The 22,027-nt window shown below is 44.5% G+C and overlaps 1 protein-coding gene across 5 annotated transcripts in view; it reads left to right on the top strand.

Annotated features, from left to right (window-relative positions):
• The window catches only part of LOC115165264 (plexin-B3), a 227,978-nt gene that overhangs the window by 2,525 nt on the left and 203,426 nt on the right, over window positions 1–22,027 (top strand). The gene's annotated exons all lie outside the window — the stretch shown is intronic.

Genomic DNA, 22,027 nt, shown 5'->3' with positions numbered 1-22,027 from the left:
GTTCATCTGTACAAATAACAGTACGCAAGTATAAACACCATGGGACCACGCAGCCGCCATACCGCTCAGGAAGGAGACGCGTTCTGTCTCCTAGAGATGAATGTACTTTGGTGTGAAAAGTGCAAATCAATCCCAGAACAACAGCAAAGGACCTTGTGAAGATGCTGGAGGAAACAGGTACAAAGGTATCTATATCCACAGTAAAACGAGTCCTATATCGACATAACCTGAAAGGCCGCTCAGCAAGGAAGAAGCCACTGCTCCAAAACCGCCATAAAAAAGCCAGACTACGGTTTGCAACTGCACATGGGGACAAAGATCGTACTTTTTGGAGAAATGTCCTCTGGTCTGATGAAACAAAAATAGAACTGTTTGGCCATAATGACCATCGTTATGTTTGGAGGAAAAAGGGGGAGGCTTGCAAGCCGAAGAACACCATCCCAACCGTGAAGCACAGGGGTGGCAGCATCATGTTTTGGGGGTGCTTTGCTGCAGGAGGGACTGGTGCACTTCACAAAATAGATGGCATCACGAGGAAGCAAAATTATGTGGATATATTGAAGCAACATCTCAACACATCAGTCAGGAAGTTAAAGCTTGGTCGCAAATGGGTCTTCCAAATGGACAATGATCCCAAGCATACTTCCAAAGTTGTGGCAAAATGGCTTAAGGACAACAAAGTCAAGGTATTGGAGTGGCCATCACAAAGCCCTGACCTCAATCCTGTAGAACATTTGTGGGCAGAACTGAAAAAGTGTGTGCGAGCAAGGAGGCCTACAAACCTGACTCAGTTACACCAGCTCTGTCAGGAGGAATGTGCCAAAATTCAGCCAACTTATTGTGGGAAGCTTGTGGAAGGCTACCCGCAACGTTTGACCCACGTTAAACAATTTAAAGGCAATGCTACCAAATACTAATTGAGTGTATGTAAACTTCTGACCCACTGGGAATGTGATGAAAGAAATAAGAGCTGAAATAAATCATTCTCTCTACTATTATTCTGACATTTCACATTCTGAAAATAAAGTGGTGATCTACGATAAGTAATTAATACTTGGATTAAATGTCAGGAATTGTGAAACAGAGTTTAAATGTATTTGGCTAAGGTGTATGTAAACTAATGACTTCAACTGTATGACGGGTTTGACATGTGGAAGAGAGACGATGGGTTTGAAATTGGCCCCCGTTCATCCTGCTTTAGGATAGGTGTTGTGTCCATGGACATTGATTGGGTTGTGCCATTTCCTTTTACATTCCCGTAGTGTGTCTCCGGCTTTTCCTCCTGCTGTTTTTTTTTTGGCCAGGGGTATAAACTGTCAACCTAACATATACCCTCCTCTCTTCCCTATATCCCCCCCCCTTCCACTTCATAATCTCTCCCCCTGCTCCTGGATTAGGGGATGTCCCCCCTGCCTGCAATCCTGATGACTGTTTCTTCTTTATTAATCTCTAATCCAGCCTACTTCCTAACAGCCCCTAACCCACCACTCTCTAACTCACTCACTCACTCAGTCGAGTTAAGGCGGTATCCAGATTTTCATACCGTTTCTGTACCATACCGGGATATATGGTATTACTGAACACAATGAGAGGTGTTTTATATGGTATTACTGAACACCATGGGAGGTATATGGTATTACTGAACACAATAGTGTTTGTTTTACTCACAGAACAATGTAGACAACAGGGATCTCTGCCGTAACCACGAAGCGTGCTCTTGACATCTAGCAAGTTAGCAAACCAAATGCATAGCTGAAGCCCTGAGCTGGAAATGATTGACACGTGATTTGAACACACCATACCTTCTGGTGTCCGGTAAATCCGGTATATCGCCCAAGCCTCACACACACACACGTGTACACACGCCATACGACAGTTAAAGCTGCAGTATGGAACTTTTTTTTTTGGGGGGGCGACCCCCGACCAAATTCACATAGAAATATGAGTTATAGATCTGTCACTCTCATTTGAAAGCAAGTCTTAAGAAACTCTGTTCTATTTGCTCTACTTCTGTGGTTCCCTTTTCGTACCTTTAGTGGAGCGATTCCTACACATTGCACCTTTTAAAAAGTGACACTGCCCTAAACAAGCAAAAAAATACAGTAACTGTTCATAGTGTGGAACTGAGGAAAAATAACTTGTATTTACCTTGGTTTTGCATTTACTGCTGACATGACCCCCATTTTCTCCAAAACACAATACAATAGAGGCAGGATACTTGTCCACATGATTAAGCATGTATTTAATGTAGCAAAAAAATGACTTTTTAAAAATATTTTTGACCAACTGAGCAGTTACTACCTTTTTGCTTGGTAGGGTAGAATAGTGCAGGGGTATTGAACTCTGACCCTACGAGGTCCGGAGCCTGCTGTTTTTCACTTCTAGCTGGTAATTAATTGCACCCACTTGGTGTCCCAGGTCTAAATTTTGTCCCCGGTTAGCGGGGAACAAAACCACTGATGGGTTAATCGTTTATTGCTGTCAGATATCTGTTTACATATGAGCCTCTGTCAGTTTGACTTTCATCTGAATTATTCTCATGTTCAGATTTTTTCAGCTGATTTTAGTATATTGACACTGTCTCTCCTCTAACACCCTAAACCCTAACCCCTAACCCCTAACCCCTAAACCCCTAACACCCTAAACCCTTATCACACAATCTGGATTAGGCAGAGATTGTGTCTGTGTCTGACGAGACCACACACACACACATCCTTATTCTTGGTTAACCCGAAGGATCACGAAACAATGAACATGATGACTGGTTCAGTCTGAATGGGAAATGACTGGTTCAGTCTGAATGTCCTTCTGTTGTAGATTATGGAGCAATTTGCACTTGTATTCAAAGCACTGATAGACGTATCAACAAACGGCAGCAGTTTACTCATAACACGGACGGCCTGTGTAGGTAATGACTGGTTCCTCACGAAACTCAGGCAAAGAAAATACCGGGATTGGGAGGATTTTCACAATGTAGTCCATAGAACACAATGTAGTCCATAGAACACAATGTAGTCCATAGAACACAATGTAGTCCATAGAACACAATGTAGTCCATAGAACACAATGTAGTCCATAGAACACAATGTAGTCCATAGAACACGATGTAGTCTATAGAACCCGATGTAGTCTATAGAACCCGATGTAGTCCATAGAACACAATGTAGTCCATAGAACACAATGTAGTCCATAGAACACAATGTAGTCCATAGAACACAATGTAGTCCATAGAACACAATGTAGACTATAGAACACAATGTAGACTATAGAACCCAATGTAGACTATAGAACCCAATGTAGTCTATAGAACCCAATGTACTCTGTCCCTCACCTAACCCCCTAAACCCTAAACCCTAAACCCTAACCCCTAACCCCTAACCCCTAATCCCTAACCCCCTAAACCCCTAACCCCTAACCCCTAACCCCTAACCCCTAACCCCTAACCCCCTAACCCCTAAACCCTAACCCCTAAACCCTAAACCCTAACCCCCTAACCCCCTACCCCCTAACCCCTAACCCCCTAACCCCCTAACCCCTAACCCCCTAACCCCTAACCCCTAACCCCCTAACCCCTAACCCCTAACCCCTAAACCCCTAACCCCTAAACCCTAAACCCTAACCCCCTAACCCCTAAACCCTAACCCCCTAAACCCTAAACCCTAACCCCCTAAACCCTAACCCCTAAACCCTAACCCCCTAAACCCCTAAACCCTAACCCCCTAAACCCTAACCCCTAACCCCCTAACCCCTAACCCCTAACCCCCTAAACCCTAACCCCCTAAACCCTAACCCCCTAAACCCTAACCCCCTAACCCCTAACCCCCTAAACCCTAACCCCCTACCCCCTAAACCCTAACCCCCTAAACCCTAACCCCTAAACCCTAACCCCCTAACCCCTAACTCCCTAAACCCTAACCCCCTAAACCCTAACCCCTAAACCCTAAACCCTAACCCCCTAAACCCTAACCCCTAAACCCTAAACCCTAACCCCCTAAACCCTAACCCCTAACCCCCTAAACCCTAACCCCCTAACCCCTAACCCCTAACCCCTAACCCCCTAAACCCTAACCCCCTAAACCCTAACCCCGAAACCCTAACCCCCTAACCCCTAAACCCTAACCCCCTAAACCCTAACCCCTAACCCCTAAACCCTAACCCCCTAACCCCTAACCCCCTAAACCCTAACCCCCTAAACCCTAAACCCTAACCCCCTAACCCCTAACCCCTAACCCCCTAAACCCTAACCCCCTAAACCCTAACCCCCTAACCCCTAACCCCCTAACCCCTAACCCCCTAAACCCTAACCCCCTAAACCCTAACCCCCTAACCCCTAACCCCCTAAACCCTAACCCCCTAACCCCTAACCCCTAACCCCCTAAACCCTAACCCCTAACCCCTAAACCCTAACCCCCTAACCCCTAACCCCCTAAACCCTAACCCCCTAAACCCTAACCCCCTAAACCCTAAACCCTAACCCCCTAAACCCTAACCCCTAAACCCTAAACCCTAACCCCCTAACCCCTAACCTCTTACCACACAATCAGGATTAGGTAGGGTGCTACAAGTGTTGGATGGTAGAGCTTTATCTATGAGTATTTTGATTTCAGTAACTTTTATTTACATGCATTTCTGAATATTAACAAATAGACGTTAGGGATGTGGATCTTTTCCTTTTCAAGACGAGTCGATACAAATGTCAAATATTTCTACAATCCTTCCTCTTAAAGGACCGTTCTATGGATTTATATTACATTTAGGAAAAAAATCAGGGTCATTTATTTTATTTATTTATTTTTCTCTGGGTTTTGTGAGGAATCACTGTAATCTAAAGAGCCCTGTTCAAAAGTAGTTCACTATGTAAAGAATAGGGTGGCATTTAGGACGTAGGCCTTTTTTTTCACAACATGCAAATATCCGTCTAGTCTTCCCTGATGGTTACGATGCAAATAGTGAACATTCTGCCGATGGCAGACCGACCTTACTGGTCTATCTGGTTATGTGTTTGTTAGGTTAAAGACTGAGGGAGAGGGGATTACAGAACGAGAGGAGGGACCATAACGCTTACTGTTCACTTTTATTGTTTATTTCATTTTAGTTTATCTACTTCAATTGCTTTATCAATGTTAACATATGTTTCCCATGCCAATAAAGCCCTGAAATGGAATTGAAAGGATTGCAGAGCAGTAGGAGAGGAGAGGAGAGGAGAGGAGAGGAGAGGAGGGAAATGAGGAGGGGGAGGGGTTTTAAGTACTCTGTTGTTCAAACACCTGGTGTACAATCGGATGAACCTGAGGCTGCATTAATAACACTGCTACCATCTCCCCCAGTCACACTGCTACCATCTCCCCCAATCACACTGCTACCATCTCCCCCAGTCACACTGCTACCATCTCCCCCAGTCACACTGCCACCCCCTGCTACCATCTCCCCCAGTCACACTGCTACCATCTCCCCCAGTCACACTGCTACCATCTCCCCCAGTCACACTGCTACCATCTCCCCCCAGTCACACTGCTACCATCTCCCCCCAGTCACACTGCTACCATCTCCCCCAGTCACACTGCCACCCCCTGCTACCATCTCCCCCAGTCACACTGCTACCATCTCCCCCAGTCACACTGCCACCCCCTGCTACCATCTCCCCCAGTCACACTGCTACCATCTCCCCCAGTCACACTGCTACCATCTCCCCCAGTCACACTGCTACCATCTCCCCCAGTCACACTGCTACCCCCTGCTACCATCTCCCCCAGTCACACTGCTACCATCTCCCCCAGTCACACTGCTACCATCTCCCCCAGTCACACTGCTACCATCTCCCCCAGTCACACTGCCACCCCTGCTCCTCATTCATACGTTATACACATGTAACATGCAGGGTTCACAGAAGGTCCTCATCCATACATTATAAGCAGTGGGTTAACTAGAGTGTGATTGGCAAAATAAAAATAAAAAAACAGGCAAATTTCTTTAGGCTCATTTTATATTTTCATATCTATGGTAATGATGGATGAATGATTTTTATAGAATTATTTTCACAACGAAATGAGCCTGTTTTTGTTAATTTTCTAGGGCATCTAGATAATAAATCATAGGCACCACTCTGGAGGCCGGCCCCCACATGGGCCTTTCTATAAATGGGTTGATAAACATTTAAATATCATTTTCTTGCTTCGTCACACGTATAGTTACAGGAATAAGATTCAAGATAGACACCATGAGACCATACCCCCTAGCAACAACATCATGTCCCAATGAGACCATAACCCCTAGCAACAACATCATGTCCCAATGAGACCATAACCCCTAGCAACAACATCATGTCACAATGAGACCATAACCCCTAGCAACAACATCATGTCACAATGAGACCATAACCCCTAGCAACAACATCATGTCACAATGAGACCATAACCCCTAGCAACAACATCATGTCACAATGAGACCATAACCCCTAGCAACAACATCAACATGTCACAATGAGACCATAACCCCTAGCAACAACATCATGTCCCAATGAGACCATAACCCCTAGCAACAACATCATGTCACAATGAGACCATAACCCCTAGCAACAACATCAACATGTCACAATGAGACCATAACCCCTAGCAACAACATCAACATGTCACAATGAGACCATAACCCCTAGCAACAACATCATGTCACAATGAGACCATAACCCCCTAGCAACAACATCAACATGTCACAATGAGACCATAACCCCCTAGCAACAACATCAACATGTCACAATGAGACCATAACCCCTAGCAACAACATCAACATGTCACAATGAGACCATAACCCCTAGCAACAACATCATGTCCCAATGAGACCATAACCCCTAGCAACAACATCATGTCACAATGAGACCATAACCCCCTAGCAACAACATCAACATGTCACAATGAGACCATAACCCCTAGCAACAACATCATGTCACAATGAGACCATAACCCCTAGCAACAACATCAACATGTCACAATGAGACCATAACCCCTAGCAACAACATCAACATGTCACAATGAGACCATAACCCCTAGCAACAACATCAACATGTCACAATGAGACCATAACCCCTAGCAACAACATCAACATTTACATTTACATTTAAGTCATTTAGCAGACGCTCTTATCCAGAGCGACTTACAAATTGGTGCATTCACCTTGTGATATCCAGTGGAACAACCACTTTACAATAGTTCATCTAAATCTTTTAGGGGGGGGGGTTAGAAGGATTACTTTATCCTATCCCAGGTATTCCTTAAAGAGGTGGGGTTTCAGGTGTCTCCGGAAGGTGGTGATTGACTCCGCTGTCCTGGCGTCGTGAGGGAGCTTGTTCCACCATTGGGGTGCCAGAACATGTCACAATGAGACCATAACCCCTAGCAACAACATCAACATGTCACAATGAGACCATAACCCCTAGCAACAACATCCAAATGTCACAATGAGACCATAACCCCTAGCAACAACATCTACATGTCACAATGAGACCATAACCCCTAGCAACAACATCTACATGTCACAATGAGACCATAACCCCTAGCAACAACATCTACATGTCACAATGAGACCATAACCCCCTAGCAACAACATCCAAATGTCACAATGATACCATAACCCCTAGCAACAACATCTACATGTCACAATGAGACCATGACTCCACCGAGCAACAACAAAACATCAACATGTCACACTGAGACCATAACTCCCCCTAGCAACAACACAACATGTCACACTGAGACCATAACTCCCCCTAGCAACAACAAAACATCAACATGTCACAATGAGACCATGACTCCTAGCAACAACAAAACATCAACATGTCACACTGAGACCATAACTCCCCCTAGCAACAACACAACATGTCACACTGAGACCATAACTCCCCCTAGCAACAACAAAACATCTACATGTCATTCAAAATGCCACATGAAACAGGTTTATTTGCCATGCCTAGTAGCCAGGTCTGTTTGTGCTTTAGTCAACTACTCTATCATTTCAAATCAAATTTTATTGGTCACAAACACATATTTAGCAGATATTATTGCTTGTGTATTGAAATGCTTGTGTTCCTAGCTCCAACCATGCTAAACATTCCAGAAGAATGAAAAAGAAACATCAGAATTTCGATGTTTTTTATCCGTTGATATAGTAATATAATACAGTGGGTTCTGTCAACTAAATCATTGCTGCCACCACCGTGCTTCACCGTAGGGATGTTTCCACCACCCTGCTTCACCGTAGGAATGCTGCCACCACCCTGCTTCACCGTAGGGATGCTGCCACCACCATGCTTCACCGTAGGGATGCTGCCACCACCATGCTTTACCGTAGGGATGGTGCCACCACCATGCTTCACCGTAGGGATGCTGCCACCACCATGCTTCACCGTAGGGATGCTGTCACCACCATGCTTCACCGTAGGGATGCTGCCACCACCATGCTTCACCGTAGGGATGCTGCCACCACCATGCTTCACCGTAGGGATGCTGCCACCACCATGCTTTACCCTAGGGATGCTGTCACCACCATGCTTCACTGTAGGGATGCTGCCACCACCATGCTTCACCGTAGGGAAGCTGTCACCACCATGCTTCACCGTAGGGATGCTGCCACCACCATGCTTCACCGTAGGGATGCTGTCACCACCATGCTTCACCGTAGGGATGCTGCCACCACCATGCTTCACCGTAGGGATGGTGCCAGGTTTTCAATTTCGAGTCTCATAGCAAAGGGTCTGAATGCTTATGTCAGTAAGGTATTTCTGTTTTTTATAATTTATACATTTGCAAACATTTCAAAAAACCTGTTTTCGCTTTGTCATTTTGGGGTGTGTACATTTCTGAGGATTTTTATTTTATTTCATCCATTTTAGAATAAGACTGTAAAAAATCAAGGCGTTTGAATACTTTCCGAAGGCGCTGTATATAATTCCATTGTCCTCCCAAGAGTTTCTGTATCTATGCTGTACTTCAGTTTGCTCCTCAATTCATGCACCTTGGTTGGAGTGCGAGGTAGCATCAGTGAACCCTTCCATTTGCACTGTGTGTGGGGGGATGGGCACGGCAGCGCTTTCCTCAGGAAAAACCAGAGCCCAGTAATGTAGTTCGTGCTGTATTCTTGTTCCTGTCCTTTTATTACTGTTCTAACAAACATCCCAGAACATTGAAATACCGCAGGGGGATTGTAAGTAATAGCCCAGACAGGTAAAACATGGAGACCTGAGGGTATACTCTCACTGTTAAAGCTGGGACGATAAACCACAAATTATAAACACCGACCGTTTATCATTTAGGCATTTTGCGCTGATATCGTTTATTACGATCAGTTGACTATCTATACTAGAGAAATGAAATAAGTTTGTCGATATGGGCGACGATTGTTGATGGAACAATAGATGGTTACTTCAACCAATCACACTAGTAGTAGTTTAAATGGTTAATAAATCAACTGCGATGCACATTCACGTTAGAAACGTATTGTTCTAGATGTTTTCATCACAGCAGGCAATTTATTGCGACATGGATTTTTCTCCATATGGCCCGTCTCTACTCACCACCTTACCCCCTAGCAGAAGAAGACCCAGTGGGGCTCGGTACGGAGGGTGATGAGGAGGGATGTATAGGTAGTCCCAGTAAGGGGACGAAGAGGGGGTAGGCCTGGGGTTAGGCTATAGAGGGGTCCCCCCCAGCCTGCTAGCCTCCCCAGGCCCCCAAGGCTGATCCTTCCCAGAGGCTTTAGACAAGACCAAGGGCTCCCTGCTGTCTTCAGAGACACACACACACACACACACTTCTAGCTTACACACACACACACTCCCAGCTCTCTCTCTCTCACACACACACACACACACACACACACACACACACCCACACACACACACACACACACACACACACACACACACACACACACACACACACGTGAAGTGTGGTATCTGCTGAGGCTGTATGTGAGGAGGAGAGGAGCCCTTGATCGTGCCAACTGCTGCGCTCCTGTGTCCCTCTCTCCCTTCCCCATCTCTACCCCCCCCTTTCTGTATTCCCCTCTCCCTTCCCCATCTCTACCCTCCCCCCTTCCTGTATCCCCCTCTCCCTCCCCATCTCTAACCCCCTCCTCCCCCCCACCCATCACTTGTCAGATTGCTCCCCACCTTATCCGTGCTCAAGGTGTCATTAAATATGTATGGGGTATTTTTTGATGTATCATGCAGTTTCCCCTCAGGAGCGCTGCAGGCCTCATCTGATCTGCCTCTCCAAACAACCGGACCAGTAGCTCAATACTGAGAGAGACACATTTAATGAAGAGCCCTCTTTGTCTCTCTGTCTCTCTTTCTCTCTCTGTCTCTCTCTGTCTCTCTGTCTCTCTTTCTCTCTCTGTCTCTCTTTCTCTCTCTCTGTGTGTCTGTCTGTCTCCAAACAAAGGGACTCAATTTAGGCTACCCAAACAAAACCCCTCCAACCTGATTAAAAAAAACTAGGATCCCTCCCTCTCTTTATATAATATTGACTAGGGGGGTCCCTCTCTTTATATAATATGGACTGGGGGGGGTCCCTCCCTTTATATAATATTGACTGGGGGGGTCCCTCCCTTTATATAATATTGACTAGGGGTGGGTCCCTCTCTTTATATAATATTGACTGGGGGGGGTCCCTCTCTTTATATAATATTGACTGGGGGTGGGTCCCTCTCTTTATATAATATTGACTAGGGAGGGGTCCCTCCCTTTATATAATATTGACTAGGGAGGGGTCCCTCCCTTTATATAATATTGACTAGGGGGGGGGGGGGGGTCCCTCTCTTTATATAATATTGACTAGGGGGGGGTCCCTCCCTTTATATAATATTGACTAGGGGTGGGTCCCTCTCTTTATATAATATTGACTAGGGAGGGGTCCCTCCCTTTATATAATATTGACTAGGGGGGGGTCCCTCTCTTTATATAATATTGACTAGGGGGGTCCCTCCCTTTATATAATATTGACTAGGGGGGGTCCCTCCCTTTATATAATATTGACTAGGGGGGGTCCCTCTCTTTATATAATATTGACTGGGGGGGGTCCCTCTCTTTATATAATATTGACTAGGGGGGTCCCTCTCTTTATATAATATTGACTAGGGGGGGTCCCTCTCTTTATATAATATTGACTAGGGGGGGGTCCCTCTCTTTATATAATATTGACTAGGGGGGGTCCCTCTCTATATAATATTGACTAGGGGGGGGAGGGTCCCTCTCTTTAAATAATATTGACCTCGGGGGGGGGGTCCCTCTCTTTATACAATATTAACTAGGGGGGGTCCCTCTCTTTATATAATATTGACTGGGGGGGGTCCCTCCCTTTATATAATATTGACTAGGGGGGGTCCCTCTCTTTATATAATATTGACTAGGGGGGGTCCCTCTCTTTATATAATATTGACTGGGGGGGGGTCCCTCTCTTTATATAATATTGACTAGGGGGGTCCCTCTCTTTATATAATATTGACTAGGGGGGGGGGGTCCCTCTCTTTAAATAATATTGACTAGGGGGGGGTCCCTCTCTTTATATAATATTGACTGGGGGGGGGTCCCTCTCTTTATATAATATTGACTAGGGGGGGGGTCCCTCTCTTTAAATAATATTGACCTCGGGGGGGGGTCCCTCTCTTTATACAATATTAACTAGGGGGGGTCCCTCTCTTTATATAATATTGACTGGGGGGGGTCCCTCCCTTTATATAATATTGACTAGGGGGGGTCCCTCTCTTTATATAATATTGACTAGGGGGGGTCCCTCTCTTTATATAATATTGACTGGGGGGGGGGGTCCCTCTCTTTATATAATATTGACTAGGGGGGTCCCTCTCTTTATATAATATTGACTAGGGGGGGGGTCCCTCTCTTTAAATAATATTGACTAGGGGGGGGTCCCTCCCTTTATATAATATTGACTGGGGGGGTCCCTCTCTTTATATAATATTGACTAGGGGGGGGGTCCCTCTCTTTATATAATTTTGACTAGGGGGGGGGGGTCCCTCTCTTTATATAATATTGACTAGGGGGGGTCCCTCTCTTTATATAATATTGACTGGGGGGGGGGGTCCCTCTCTTTATATAATATTGACTAGGGGGGGGGGTCCCTCTCTTTATATAATTTTGACTAGGGGGGGTCCCTCTCTTTATATAATATTGACTAGGGGGGTCCCTCTCTTTATATAATATTGACTAGGGGGGGGGGTCCCTCTCTTTATATAATATTGACTAGGGGGGGGGTCCCTCTCTTTATATAATATTGACTAGGGGGGGTCCCTCTCTTTATATAATATTGACTAGGGGGGTCCCTCTCTTTATATAATATTGACTAGGGGGGGGGGTCCCTCTCTTTATATAATATTGACTAGGGGGGGTCCCTCTCTTTATGTAATGTTCACTAAGGGGGGGGTCCCTCTCTTTATATAATATTAACTAGGGGGGGGTCCCTCTCTTTATATAATATTGACTAGGGGGGTCCCTCTCTTTATATAATATTGACTAGGGGGGGGTCCCTCTCTTTATGTAATGTTCACTAGGGGGGGGTCCCTCTCTTTATATAATATTGACTGGGGGGGTCCCTCTCTTTATATAATATTGACTAGGGGGGGTCCCTCTCTTTATATAATATTGACTAGGGGGGGGGGGGTCCCTCTCTTTATATAATATTAACTAGGGGGGGGTCCCTCTCTTTATATAATATTGACTAGGGGGGGGGGTCCCTCTCTTTATATAATATTGACTAGGGGGGGGTCCCTCTCTTTATATAATATTGAATGGGGGGTCCCTCTCTTTATATAATATTGACTAGGGGGGGGTCCCTCTCTTTATATAATATTGACTAGGGGGGGGTCCCTCTCTTTATATAATATTGACTAGGGGGGGTCCCTCTCTTTATATAATATTGACTAGGGGGGGGGGGTCCCTCTCTTTATATAATATTGACTAGGGGGGGTCCCTCTCTTTATGTAATGTTCACTAGGGGGGGGTCCCTCTCTTTATGTAATGTTCACTAGGGGGGGGTCCCTCTCTTTATATAATATTGACTGGGGGGGTCCCTCTCTTTATATAATATTGACTAGGGGGGTCCCTCCCTTTATATAATATTGACTAGGGGGGTCCCTCTCTTTATATAATATTGACTAGGGGGGGTCCCTCTCTTTATATAATATTGACTAGGGGGGGGGTCCCTCTCTTTATATAATATTGACTAGGGGGGGTCCCTCTCTTTATATAATATTGACTAGGGGGGGTCCCTCTCTTTATATAATATTGACTAGGGGGGGGGGTCCCTCTCTTTATATAATATTGACTAGGGGGGGTCCCTCTCTTTATGTAATATTGACTAGGGGGGGGTCCCTCTCTTTATGTAATGTTCACTAGGGGGGGGTCCCTCTCTTTATATAATATTGACTGGGGGGGTCCCTCTCTTTATATAATATTGACTAGGGGGGGGTCCCTCTCTTTATATAATATTGACTAGGGGGGGGGGGTCCCTCTCTTTATATAATATTAACTAGGGGGGGGTCCCTCTCTTTATATAATATTGACTAGGGGGGGGGGGTCCCTCTCTTTATATAATATTGACTAGGGGGGGTCCCTCTCTTTATATAATATTGAATGGGGGGTCCCTCTCTTTATATAATATTGACTAGGGGGGGTCCCTCTCTTTATATAATATTGACTAGGGGGGGGTCCCTCTCTTTATATAATATTGACTAGGGGGGGTCCCTCTCTTTATATAATATTGACTAGGGGGGGGGTCCCTCTCTTTATATAATATTGACTAGGGGGGGGGGTCCCTCTCTTTATGTAATGTTCACTAGGGGGGGGTCCCTCTCTTTATATAATATTGACTGGGGGGGTCCCTCTCTTTATATAATATTGACTAGGGGGGGTCCCTCTCTTTATATAATATTGACTAGGGGGGTCCCTCTCTTTATATAATATTGACTAGGGGGGGTCCCTCTCTTTATGTAATGTTCACTGGGGGGGTCCCTCTCTTTATATAATATTGACTTGGGGGGTCCCTCTCTTTATTTAATATTGACTAGGGGGGGGGTCCCTCTCTTTATATAATATTGACTAGGGGGGGGTCCCTCTCTTTATATAATATTAACTAGGGGGGTCCCTCTCTTTATATAATATTGACTAGGGGGGGTCCCTCTCTTTATATAATATTGACTAGGGGGGGTCCCTCTCTTTATATAATATTGACTGGGGGGGTCCCTCTCTTTATATAATATTGACTAGGGGGGGGTCCCTCTCTTTATATAATATTGACTGGGGGGGTCCCTCTCTTTATGTAATTTTGACTAGGGGGGGGTCCCTCTCTTTATATAATATTGACTAGGGGGGGTCCCTCTCTTTATATAATATTGACTAGGGGGGGGTCCCTCTCTTTATATAATATTGACTGGGAGGGGTCCCTCTCTTTATATAATATTGACTAGGGGGGGTCCCTCTCTTTATATAATATTGACTAGGGGGGGGTCCCTCTCTTTATATAATATTGACTAGGGGGGGTCCCTCTCTTTATATAATATTGACCAGGGGGGGGTCCCTCTCTTTATATAATATTAACTAGGGGGGGTCCCTCTCTTTATATAATATTGACTAGGGGGGGGTCCCTCTCTTTATATAATATTGACTAGGGGGGGGTCCCTCCCTTTATATAATATTGACTAGGGGGGTCCCTCTCTTTATATAATATTGACCAGGGGGGGGTCCCTCTCTTTATATAATATTGACTAGGGGGGTCCCTCTCTTTATATAATATTGAGTAGGGGGGTCCCTCCCTTTATATAATATTGACTAGGGGGGGTCCCTCTCTTTATATAATATTGACCAGGGGGGGTCCCTCTCTTTATATAATATTAACTATGGGGGGTCCCTCTCTTTATATAATATTGACTAGGGGGGGTCCCTCCCTTTATATAATATTGACTAGGGGGGGTCCCTCTCTTTATATAATATTGACTAGGGGGGTCCCTCCCTTTATATAATATTGACTAGGGGGGGTCCCTCTCTTTATATAATATTGACTAGGGGGGGGTCCCTCTCTTTATATAATATTGACTAGGGGGGGGTCCCTCTCTTTATATAATATTGACTAGGGGGGTCCCTCTCTTTATATAATATTGACTAGGGGGGTCCCTCTCTTTATATAATATTGACTAGGGGGGTCCCTCTCTTTATATAATATTGAGTAGGGGGGGGTCCCTCCCTTTATATAATATTGACTAGGGGGGGGTCCCTCTCTTTATATAATATTGACTAGGGGGGGTCCCTCTCTTTATATAATATTGACTAGGGGGGGGTCCCTCTCTTTATATAATATTTTATATAATATTGACTGTTCAGAACGACAGATTTGTACCTTATCAGCTCGGGGATTTGAACTTGCAACCTTTCGGTTAGTAGTCCAACGCTTAGGCTACCCTTAGGCTACCCTGCCGCCCCAATACAAAACCTAGGAGGGTTCTGGTTCTCACCCCCTTCCGTAGACTTACACAGTAATTATGCCAACTTCCGGAGGACGTCCTCCAACCTATCAGAGCTCTTGCAGCATGAACTGACATGTTGTCCACTCAATCAAAGGATCTAGTACTGAGAGCATAAGCTACAGCTAGCTAGCACTGCATAAAATGTGGTGAGGACCTCTCAAAGAGAGAAATGCAATAGTTGAACAGTTTTGAACAAATTAATTTCTTTAAAAATGAAGGAGAAGCAAGAGAGAGAGAGCTATGTTTTGTTATATATATTTTTTCACTTTCACTTACTTAGCTAGCTAATGCAGCTAGCTAGTTTGGCCTACTCAAACACCTGGCTCAAACAGAGAGGTATGCTATGTTAGCTAGCTGGCTATGGCTTCCAAGTCAAGGTAAGCTTTTGGTTTTATTAATTTATTGCCACCCGGGCCCGCCAGTGTAACTGATAAACTGCTTGCTGACTGTACACTCTACTGCATGATTGTAGTGGGTTTACTAAAGCGTTAGTTCTAGTAGCTATGTTGACAATGACGTTAGATCATTTGGTGACAATCATGTAAGCTGTGTGTAGCGGTTATGATATGAAGGTTTGGCTTGGAAAGGTCTTTCGCCTGGTCACAAACAGCTGATGTTTTGTGCACTGAAGTCAACAAGCGAAGGGAGAAGGTGGAAGGAGGAGAGAGCGTAGATGCAAGAAGGAATTTATATATACAACGAGCAAAGTGATCATGCTGTTTGTACGTGGCTGCTATGAAAGTGAACTGTTTACGTGTGATCATGGGTGTATTCATTCCTGCCGATTCTGTTGAAATACGTTTCTTAAACGGAAGCAAACAGCACGAAACAGGGATAAACATACCCGAGTTTGTCCAATAAAAACTCTCGTTTGCAACTGTTGGACTAATGATTACACCCTAGATCAGCTAGATGCAGGCCAGAGTGTGCAAGGCGGTATTGAATGTGTCACTGTCTGTCACCTTGACTACTCCAATTTATCTCTCGACCTGTGTGCACCTACGTTATAAACTGTCATTCATAGGCTAGATTGTAGCAACCTCATGATGCTTATGAGGGAAAATGAGAGTTTCATGTAGTATCCTAAACCCATCACTGTTACATTGAACTGGGTGAATATGAATGACAGTATCCTAAACCCATCACTGTTACATTGAACTGGGTGAATATGAAGGACAGTATCCTAAACCCATCACTGTTACATTGAACTGGGTGAATATGAAGGACAGTATCCTAAACCCATCACTGTTACATTGAACTGGGTGAATATGAAGGACAGTAACCTAAACCCATCACTGTTACATTGAACTGGGTGAATATGAAGGACAGTATCCTAAACCCATCACTGTTACATTGAACTGGGTGAATATGAAGGACAGTATCCTAAACCCATCACTGTTACATTGAACTGGGTGAATATGAATATGAAGACAGTCATCCAATACGCTGTAATAGAAATAAGGCCATTCTCATTTAAATTATTGTCCTCCCTCATCTTAAATGGCACCGACCGCCAGTGTTTGTCTGCAGATCCCAGATACCACACACACAGTGGGATAGTGGATTACAGAGCTGTAATCTACAGGAACTCATTTAGGGAAAACAAGCTACTTAGTCCCCTGGTTGGAACCAACACTACTTAGCATTACAAACCGTTTCTCAGACACTCTGCCAAATAAAATGTATTAAACTGAACAATCACACAAATAACTAAATAAAGTATATATATATATATATATATATATATATATATATATATATATATATATATATATATGGCTCCAATGATATGGCTGCAATACTGCCATTAGAAATCAAATAAAATGGAATTGCCAGTACTTGGTATATTGGTCATTCACAATTTTAAATAGTAGTTTAATTAGACTGATAGCTTAGATTGGAGTAGACTCAGTGTCTTCCCAGAACTACACTGTTATATTAGGGTGTTGTAACTAAGGTATCTTCCCAGAACTACACTGTTATATTAGGGTGTTGTAACTAAGGTATCTTCCCAGAACTACACTGTTATATTAGGGTGTTGTAACTAAGGTATCTTCCCAGAACTACACTGTTATATTAGGGTGTTGTAGACTCGGTGTCTTCCCAGAACTACACTGTTATATTAGGGTGTTGTAACTAAGGTATCTTCCCAGAACTACACTGTTATATTAGGGTGTTGTAACTAAGGTATCTTCCCAGAACTACACTGTTATATTAGTGTTGTAGACTCGGTATCTTCCCAGAACTACACTGTTACCTTAGTTACAACACCCTAATATATCTTCCCAGAACTACACTGTTATATTAGGGTGTTGTAACTAAGGTATCTTCCCAGAACTACACTGTTATATTAGGGTGTTGTAGACTCGGTATCTTCCCAGAACTACACTGTTATATTAGGGTGTTGTAACTAAGGTATCTTCCCAGAACTACACTGTTATATTAGGGTGTTGTAGACTCGGTATCTTCCCAGAACTACACTGTTATATTAGGGTGTTGTAACTAAGGTATCTTCCCAGAACTACACTGTTATATTAGGATGATGTAACTAAGGTATCTTCCCAGAACTACACTGTTATATTAGGGTGTTGTAACTAAGGTATCTTCCCAGAACTACACTGTTATATTAGGGTGTTGTAACTAAGGTATCTTCCCAGAACTACACTGTTATATTAGGGTGTTGTAACTAAGGTATCTTCCCAGAACTACACTGTTATATTAGGGTGTTGTAGACTCGGTGTCTTCCCAGAACTACACTGTTATATTAGGGTGTTGTAACTAAGGTATCTTCCCAGAACTACACTGTTATATTAGGGTGTTGTAACTAAGGTATCTTCCCAGAACTACACTGTTATATTAGGGTGTTGTAGACTCGGTATCTTCCCAGAACTACACTGTTATATTAGGGTGTTGTAACTAAGGTATCTTCCCAGAACTACACTGTTATATTAGGGTGTTGTAGACTCGGTATCCTCCCAGAACTACACTGTTATATTAGGGTGTTGTAACTAAGGTATCTTCCCAGAACTACACTGTTATATTAGGGTGTTGTAGACTCGGTATCCTCCCAGAACTACACTGTTATATTAGGATGTTGTAACTAAGGTATCTTCCCAGAACTACACTGTTATATTAGGGTGTTGTAACTAAGGTATCTTCCCAGAACTACACTGTTATATTAGGGTGTTGTAACTAAGGTATCTTCCCAGAACTACACTGTTATATTAGGGTGTTGTAACTAAGGTATCTTCCCAGAACTACACAGTTATATTAGGGTGTTGTAACTAAGGTATCTTCCCAGAACTACACTGTTATATTAGGGTGTTGTAGACTCGGTGTCTTCCCAGAACTACACTGTTATATTAGGGTGTTGTAACTAAGGTATCTTCCCAGAACTACACTGTTATATTAGGGTGTTGTAACTAAGGTATCTTCCCAGAACTACACTGTTACCTTAGTTACAACACCCTAATATATCTTCCCAGAACTACACTGTTATATTAGGGTGTTGTAGACTCGGTATCTTCCCAGAACTACACTGTTATATTAGGGTGTTGTAACTAAGGTATCTTCCCAGAACTACACTGTTATATTAGGGTGTTGTAGACTCGGTATCTTCCCAGAACTACACTGTTATATTAGGGTGTTGTAACTAAGGTATCTTCCCAGAACTACACTGTTATATTAGGATGATGTAACTAAGGTATCTTCCCAGAACTACACTGTTATATTAGGGTGTTGTAACTAAGGTATCTTCCCAGAACTACACTGTTATATTAGGGTGTTGTAACTAAGGTATCTTCCCAGAACTACACTGTTATATTAGGGTGTTGTAACTAAGGTATCTTCCCAGAACTACACTGTTATATTAGGGTGTTGTAGACTCGGTGTCTTCCCAGAACTACACTGTTATATTAGGGTGTTGTAGACTCGGTGTCTTCCCAGAACTACACTGTTATATTAGGGTGTTGTAACTAAGGTATCTTCCCAGAACTACACTGTTATATTAGGGTGTTGTAACTAAGGTATCTTCCCAGAACTACACTGTTATATTAGGGTGTTGTAACTAAGGTATCTTCCTTGGCCTGGCTTGTTGAATTGTGTGTAAAAGGTTGTTGTCCTTGAGATTAGAAACTATTGTTCTGCAGCTATTAATACATTTTGTAATTAATGAAGCTCTTCGTTGGAATAACAAGCCACTTTTCTTTACGAGGGAGAGTCATGCCTCTTCAGTATAAGCCAGAACAAATGAGCCACACTTCCTTCTCCTTACTATCTCCTCCTCTGTGCTTCCTGTGTTGGGAACTGTGAAGGTAAAACTGGGAATCCTCCCTGTTACTGACTGTGTTGGGAACTGTGAAGGTAAAACTGGGAACCCTCCCTGTTACTGACTGTGTTGGGAACTGTGAAGGTAAAACTGGGAACCCTCCCTGTTACTGACTGTGTTGGGAACTGTGAAGGTAAAACTGGGAACCCTCCCTGTTACTGACTGTGTTGGGAACTGTGAAGGTAAAACTGGGAATCCTCCCTGTTACTGACTGTGTTGGGAACTGTGAAGGTAAAACTGGGAACCCTCCCTGTTACTGACTGTTCTTCCTGTGTTGGGAACTGTGAAGGTAAAACTGGGAATCCTCCCTGTTACTGACTGTGTTGGGAACTGTGAAGGTAAAACTGGGAACCCTCCCTGTTACTGACTGTGTTGGGAACTGTGAAGGTAAAACTGGGAACCCTCCCTGTTACTGACTGTGTTGGGAACTGTGAAGGTAAAACTGGGAACCCTCCCTGTTACTGACTGCGTTGGGAACTGTGAAGATAAAACTGGGAAACCTCCATGTTACTGACTGTACTCAGATTGATACAGAGTCTGCAACTGTGACTGCTATGAAAACAGTGCCGTATACACACCCTGCAAGCCCTTGGATTCAAACCGTCGTCCCCTTAGGTTGTTGGTAACAGACAATGCCCGTGTGCTGTACACTCTCTGCTACTCTCTCACTATGAAAACAGTCCGATCAATACGTTTTTCAACTGTGCCCAGGATGAAAACAGTGGCTGGTCACACTATACTACCCCGCACCGTAAATTACATGTTACCAAGACCCATGATGTGATTTACTCCATCAGCATTTATCAACACAGTAAACTAGTCAATTACTTCACAGGGGATATTCACAAGACTACTGTTGATTGGTACAGTATCTGTATTGATGTACCATCAGACAACATGTTGATGGGTAGTCAGTAGTCTACAGACCTCCTGGAGGAAGCTGGGTCAGTAGACCTCCTTCCACCTGACTCCCCCCTCCACCCCTCCTTCCACCTGACTCCCCCCTCCACCCCTCCTTCCACCTGACTCCCCCCCTCCACCCCTCCTTCCACCTGACTCCCCCCTCCACCCCTCCTTCCACCTGACTCCCCCCCTCCACCCCTCCTTCCACCTGACTCCCCCCTCCTTCCACCTGACTCCCCCCTCCACCCCTCCTTCCACCTGACTCCCTCTTCCACCCCTCCTTCCACCTGACTCCCCCCTCCACCCCTCCTTCCACCTGACTCCCCCCTCCACCCCTCCTTCCACCTGACTCCCCCCTCCACCCCTCCTTCCACCTGACTCCCCCCTCCACCCCTCCTTCCACCTGACTCCCCCCTCCACCCCTCCTTCCACCTGACTCCCCCCTCCACCCCTCCTTCCACCTGACTCCCCCCTCCACCCCTCCTTCCACCTGACTCCCCCCTCCACCCCTCCTTCCACCTGACTCCCCCCTCCACCCCTCCTTCCACCTGACTCCCTCCTTCCACCTGACCCCCCCCCCTCCTTCCACCTGACTCCACCCCTCCCCCCTCCTGAAATGCTGAATCCAACAGGTGTAGTAGACCTCACAGTGAAATGCTGAATACAACAGGTGTAGTAGACCTTACAGTGAAATGCTGAATCCAACAGGTGTAGTAGACCTCACAGTGAAATGCTGAATACAACAGGTGTAGTAGACCTCACAGTGAAATGCTGAATACAACAGGTGTAGTAGACCTCACAGTGAAATGCTGAATACAACAGGTGTAGTAGACCTCACAGTGAAATGCTGAATACAACAGGTGTAGTAGACCTCACAGTGAAATGCTGAATACAACAGGTGTAGTAGACCTTACAGTGAAATGCTGAATACAACAGGTGTAGTAGACCTTACAGTGAAATGCTGAATACAACAGGTGTAGTAGACCTTACAGTGAAATGCTGAATCCAACAGGTGTAGTAGACCTCACAGTGAAATGCTGAATACAACAGGTGTAGTAGACCTCACAGTGAAATGCTGAATACAACAGGTGTAGTAGACCTCACAGTGAAATGCTGAATACAACAGGTGTAGTAGACCTCACAGTGAAATGCTGAATACAACAGGTGTAGTAGACCTCACAGTGAAATGCTGAATACAACAGGTGTAGTAGACCTCACAGTGAAATGCTGAATCCAACAGGTGTAGTAGACCTTACAGTGAAATGCTGAATACAA

Source organism: Salmo trutta, chromosome 28 (assembly GCF_901001165.1).
Source record: "Salmo trutta chromosome 28, fSalTru1.1, whole genome shotgun sequence".
Classification (NCBI taxonomy): Eukaryota; Metazoa; Chordata; class Actinopteri; order Salmoniformes; family Salmonidae; genus Salmo; species Salmo trutta.
This window is presented reverse-complemented; position numbering and strand designations above follow the sequence as displayed.